The sequence below is a fragment of the Triticum dicoccoides genome, chromosome 3A, assembly GCF_002162155.2.
Source record: "Triticum dicoccoides isolate Atlit2015 ecotype Zavitan chromosome 3A, WEW_v2.0, whole genome shotgun sequence".
Classification (NCBI taxonomy): domain Eukaryota; kingdom Viridiplantae; phylum Streptophyta; class Magnoliopsida; order Poales; family Poaceae; genus Triticum; species Triticum dicoccoides.
Window position 1 is genome coordinate 92,044,503 of NC_041384.1, and position 5,817 is coordinate 92,050,319.

The window sequence follows — 5,817 nt, forward strand, 5'->3', positions numbered from 1 at the left end:
CTCGCTGCCGCACCGGGTGCCCCTGCTGCCGCGGCACCCGCCGGCCCTGCTGCCCCACCATTTGGCGTGACTACCCGTGCCCGAGCAGGAGTGCTTCGGCCCAGCACACGCTACTCCGCCGACGAGTATGTGTGCGTCGCCTCGATGTCGACGCCATCACCCGTCCCCACCTCCGCTCGCGCTGCCCTTCGGGATCCCCACTGGCTAGCTGCGATGCAGGAGGAGTTCGACGCCTTACAGCGCAACCGCACGTGGCAACTTGTTCTGCGACCCCTCCGTGCCAACATCATATCTGGCAAGTGGGTGTTTCGTCACAAGACTCGCCCGGACGGTTCTCTCAAGCGCTACAAGGCTCGATGGGTGGTTCGTGGTTTTCGGCAGCGCGCAGGCGTGGACTTCACCGACACCTTTGCCCCGGTTGTGAAACCGGGCACGATCCGCGCCGTCCTTTAGCTGGCCGTCTCGCGCGCCTGGCCTGTGCATCAGTTGGACGTTTCCAACGCCTTCTTGCACGGTCATCTCGCCGAGCAAGTGTTCTGTGAGAAGCCTACTGGTTTCGTCGATGCCGAGCACCCTGACTTCGTGTGCTTACTCTCCCGCTCTCTGTACGGGTTGAAGCAGGCGCCTCGGGCTTGGTACCAGCGTATCGCAGCCTTCCTGCAGTCTCTAGGCTTTCGGTCCACTCGCTCCGATGCCTCACTCTTTGTCTATCATCAGGGAGTTGACACTGCATATTTGCTGCTCTACGTCGACGACATCATCCTCACGGCGTCCACCCCCGATCTCCTTCAGCGGCTGACTGCTCGTCTTCGTGACGAGTTCGCCCTCAAGAACTTGGGGCCCCTGCACTACTTTCTCGGCATCGAGGTGACCCGCTGGGCTGACAGTTTCTTTCTGCATCAGCAGAAGTACGCCCACGAGCTCCTTGAGCGTGCCGGTATGCTTAACTGCAAGCCGGCGCCCACCCCCATCGACACGAAGGCGAAGGTCTTTTCTCTGGAGGGGCCTCTCGCGTCCGATGGAGCGTTTTATTGCTCTATTGTCGGTGCTTTACAGTACTTGACGCTAACTCGCCCCGACCTGCAGTACGCTGTTCAGCAGGTGTGCCTCCATATGCATGCCCCGTGTGACTCTCACTGGACTCTGGTGAAGCGTATTCTCCGTTACATACGCGGCACCATGTCCTTGGGACTCACCCTGACGGCCCGCGCCTCCACCGACCTCGTGGCCTACTCGGATGCTGACTGGGCTGGCTGCCCCGACACGCGACGCTCTACGTCAGGCTACTGCGTCTACCTTGGGCCCTCGTTGATCTCTTGGTCATCGAAGCGGCAGCCCACGGTCTCCCGCTCCAGCGCCGAGGCAGAGTATCGCGCCATGGCCAACGCCGTGGCCGAGTGCTCTTGGATACGTCAGCTGCTCCAGGAGTTGCTTTGTGATGTTCACAAGGCCACTCTTGTCTACTGCGATAACGTCAGCGCGGTCTACCTCTCCGCCAACCCGGTGCACCATCGACGGACGAAGCATATTGAGCTCAATATTCACTTCGTGCGCGAGCAGGTTGCCCTTGGCCGTGTTCGGGTTCTCCACGTGCCGACGACGCAATAGTTTGCTGATGTGATGACTAAGGGATTGCCTACTCCCGTCTTCGAGGAGTTTAGGTCCAGTCTCTGTGTTTCCGACGACGCTTCGACTGCGGAGGGGTGTTGAGTATGTATTTTATACTGCACGTGTATTGGAGTTGTGGCCCACCTCCTAGTCTTATATAGTTGAGGTAGAAGCCTTCCCTTGTATTATATATGCGTGCACCAGCACCCCAATCAATACATCGCATTGCAAATCATCTATTAATAGTAAGGAGCCCTTACATCGTGGAATACAAAGATTCTTGGGTGGAGAAGGTGAGCATGGTCCTCCCCTCTTCTCTTATGATCTTATCTTGCAACGTTTCAATGTTCCTACTGAAAAATTCAAAAAGAAAAAAATGTTCTGACGGAAGGATTCATGTGACCGCCGACGTCTGAAATTCGTGTTTTTTGTTGTTGTCGTCAGGGGTGCCATGTGTGCATCATGATTGGTTACTGTGGGGGAGGGGACATGTATGTGTGTAACTTGTGAAGTGAGCTCTGAACTGAATTTGGAACCTGTAACGAAATTGTGGTTCGCTGTTTTTCCGTGTGCATTTGCAGGCTAGAGGCCATTAAGAAGGCTAACGGCAACCATTTCTCGGAGGAGGTGCTCAACTACTTTGTAATATGTCTTGTTCAGTAGCCGCAAATTCCGCTTACTAAATTTTGCCCCGTTGCAATGCCAATTTTTCTGGATGCAGAAACTCTGTGTGTGGCATGTGCAGCTCCTGATGGCGCTTGATTACTTGCATGCCAATCATATCCTTCATCGAGATGTCAAGGTTGTTACATTTGTAATCTTTATCTGGTACTCACATTTCATTTCAGTTAAGCCTAGCCGGTTGCTCACCATGCATAGTACTTTTTTCAGTGTTCAAATATATTTCTTACGAAGGACCAAAATATACGGATCGGTAAGTACGCTCTAATAAAACTAGTTACTAGGAAAAATACTTGAAAGAATTGACGGCAATATCTTCTGTTTACGAATATATATGTTGTCTGAAACAGGTAATTTTGGGTTGGCTAAAGTGTTTACTTCTGATGATTTAGCTTCGTCGGTAAGTTGTTCTTGCTCAATCCACAGGCACGTGTTTCTTTCTAATATATAAGTTGCTTATATAATTTGATATATTGTGTTTGTTCTGAAGGTTGTAGGAACTCCCAGTTACATGTGCCCTGAACTTCTTCCTGACATTCCATATGGCTCCAAGTCCGACGTATGGTCGTTAGGCAAGTATTCCTATCTAATATTCAGTCACATGTCTTGCTCTGAATGTCGCATTGTTCTCTTGTCTAAACATCAGCAATTTTCAGGATGCTGCATCCATGAGATGACTGCGCTGAAGCATGCATTCAAAGCATTTGTAAGTTGATATGCTCTTTAAGCATTTGGTATTATGTTTTGCCAAAAGTTGCATTTAAGATGATGTTTTTCCCTAACAGGATATGCAGACACTGATAAACAAGATTAACAAGTCTGTTGTCGCCCCTCTACCGACTATATATTCTGGCGCATTGTAAGAACTTGTAACAGATTAACTTGTAGGAAGTTCTTGTGAGCTATTCATGGCATCTGAAAATTATTTTTATAATATGTTTAATTTCTGTCATGCAGTAGGGGACTCATCAAAAGCATCCTGCGCAGAAATCTAGATCACAGACCGTGTACGAGTCATTTTCCTAGAGAATATTTATTTTATTTTAATGACTATAATCTTGTTTCTGCACTCATTTGCGCATCTCATCGCCTCATACTGATTATGTTTTCCAGGCTGTAGATCTGCTAAACCATCCGCATCTTCAGCCCTATGTGTTGGAAATCCAATCGAAATCAAGTCCGGCTCAAACGGATCAGGCCCCCGCGTCGCCCCCCCGCTCGGGCGACTCGGGTGGCTCTCCAACCCTAGCCGCCGTCGGGGCCTTGCCCATCTTTCTCCCCTCCTCCCGCCGCCGCTGGAGGACGCCGCCGGCTTGCGCCCGGAGGCCGACGGCGGTGGCGGGGGCTCTTCCTCCCTCCTGCGTCTCAGGGGTGGCGGGGCCCCAACATGCGTGGAGGTGCAGCCGATCTAGAAGCGACGGCGTTGGATTCGACGGCGGCGGCGGTCGGCCCTGCCTCGGACCACGGGCAGCTGCTGCGGTGGCAGGCCTGGATCGGGCGGCGGTGCGATGCAGTCTTCGGCGGCATGTCAATTGGCTTTAGATCGGCGGCGGCATCGAGGGCCTGGTGGACTGCTTGGCGACACCCATGGCAGATCTGTTCTGGCTGGTGTAGCAAGTGGTGGTGGCCATCTTCTTCGTCGGCGGTGGCCAGCCAGAAGCTTGGTGATCGGATTTCGAGATCCATTATCTAGTCCCGGCTGCGAGTTGGGGAGACATGGTTGCCAGTGAAAACCGAGCCGACGGCAGGCGATGGCGGCGTTCTACGTTGTTACCTTGATGAAGGCATCGCCGTGTAACTACTGTCGACCCACTCGTGCTGCTCCGGAGGAAACCCTAGGATCTGGTGTTTCAGATCGGACGATGGCGGCACTACGGTGTCGTTTCTCTCTTGGGAGCATTGTTTGTGGAGCAGCGTTGGAAGTCAGAGGCGGGAGGTGGAGCGGCTTCGTCTTGCATGGAGCTTCGGTGGAGATGTCAAGTCATGCCTGACCGACAGGTGCTACGCTTTGTCATGCCTGGTCGGCAGGTGCTACGCACGACAGATCTTCCAAGGACTTCAAGCTGTGTTGGCTGGTGGTACTTGACAGCATGGCGCTGAGGTGTATCAGTGGCGACCGCTGTTTGCGCGCAGGGAGGGGGTGCCATTGGGCGCCGTGATGGCGTCGACGATAGCTAGACCGAGCAAGGTTGATGCATCAGTACAGTTCTGAAAATGGAGCGGTGGCAGTTGGCGGCGGCGGCTTTTGAGAGCACGCCGGATCAGTGTGTGCCCCAGCCCCGGCAAGTGGCTAGGTTGGGGTCTCGGGTCTTAGATGTTAGGCTTGGCTGCGATGTCTGTTTAGTATTAGGCCCAGGCTATCTGCGCCCCTTCATCAACTGAATAGGTGTAGCGACAGTTTGTTGCTTAGACGGCGGCTTTAGTCTTACTGTTGTATCACTTGTAAGGTTTTGTGAAAATAATTAATAAAGTGGCCGTATGCATCGTCCAGATGCAGAGGCCGGGGGTCATCCTCCTTCTCTAAAATAAAAAATACTTCCTAACAGACATGAAAAAACAAGACTGTGTTCTGATGATGAAGACAATTGCAAACCCCGATATATTAAGAGTCATTCATTTAAAGTACAGAGGATTGTGGAACTTTGCAATGCCACTGCTAACCATGGCCCTCCTCAGTCTACCAGAACAGCAAAATATTGTTCAAAACTGCTTCATCAAGAGATGGGTCAGTTACCAGTCCAGGTCACCAAGGAAGTTGTCAAAGAAGCGATGCGGGATAAACATTCAAAAGAAACAGGATCACCGGGACCTACTCCACGAAGGGCGTCCTCGACTCCTAGGAGACGGCTAGAACCTGCAAAAACATTTCATGCTAGAACAGCTCACAAAGAGGAGGTACGTACTATCTGGCCATACAAAAGGTTAAACTCTTGTACACAGTAAAAAATAATTGAACACGCGGGAGAGCTGTGTATCAACTTGCAGGTTCGCGTTATGTGTAGTACATGTGTGACGTATTGTGTGTACTTTGATCAAATATTATGCATTAACCTTTTGTTGTTTTGACACTAGCAGCCTCCGCCGTCAAGGTCTTCAGTGGACTAGACGATACAAGCTACACGACGAGCATCACTGTCCCCACACATGTTCAAAGCAGCTGAGAAGAGGCGAATCGCCGACATTCTCACCAGATTGAAGTCTCCTGATGTTTCAGTTAACGCACCTTGAATCGACAGAATTGCTGAATTCCCACTGGCATCGTCTGAAGATCCATTGCATCCCATCATGAAGCTCTTGCCACCATCTATCACTGACAAATCAATCACCAAGGACAAATGCACTTTCCAAGTGCTCAGGGGGGACAGCGAAAGCCACACCAACACGTGATTTGAACCTGCTCAGTATCGACAATAATCAACTCGGAAGTTCATCCAATTGGAGGCAGAAGAGGTTCGACACGACGTCCTACCGGCAGCGAGCTGAGGCTCTAGAGGACTTGCTTGAGTTCAGTGCCCAGTTGCTCCAACA

At 51.6% G+C, this 5,817-nt stretch overlaps 1 pseudogene; it reads left to right on the forward strand.

The window, feature by feature from the left end:
• LOC119272006 overlaps positions 1 to 3,831 on the forward strand; it is a 9,654-nt pseudogene extending 5,823 nt beyond the window's left edge.
• The last annotated feature ends 1,986 nt before the right edge of the window (positions 3,832 to 5,817 follow it).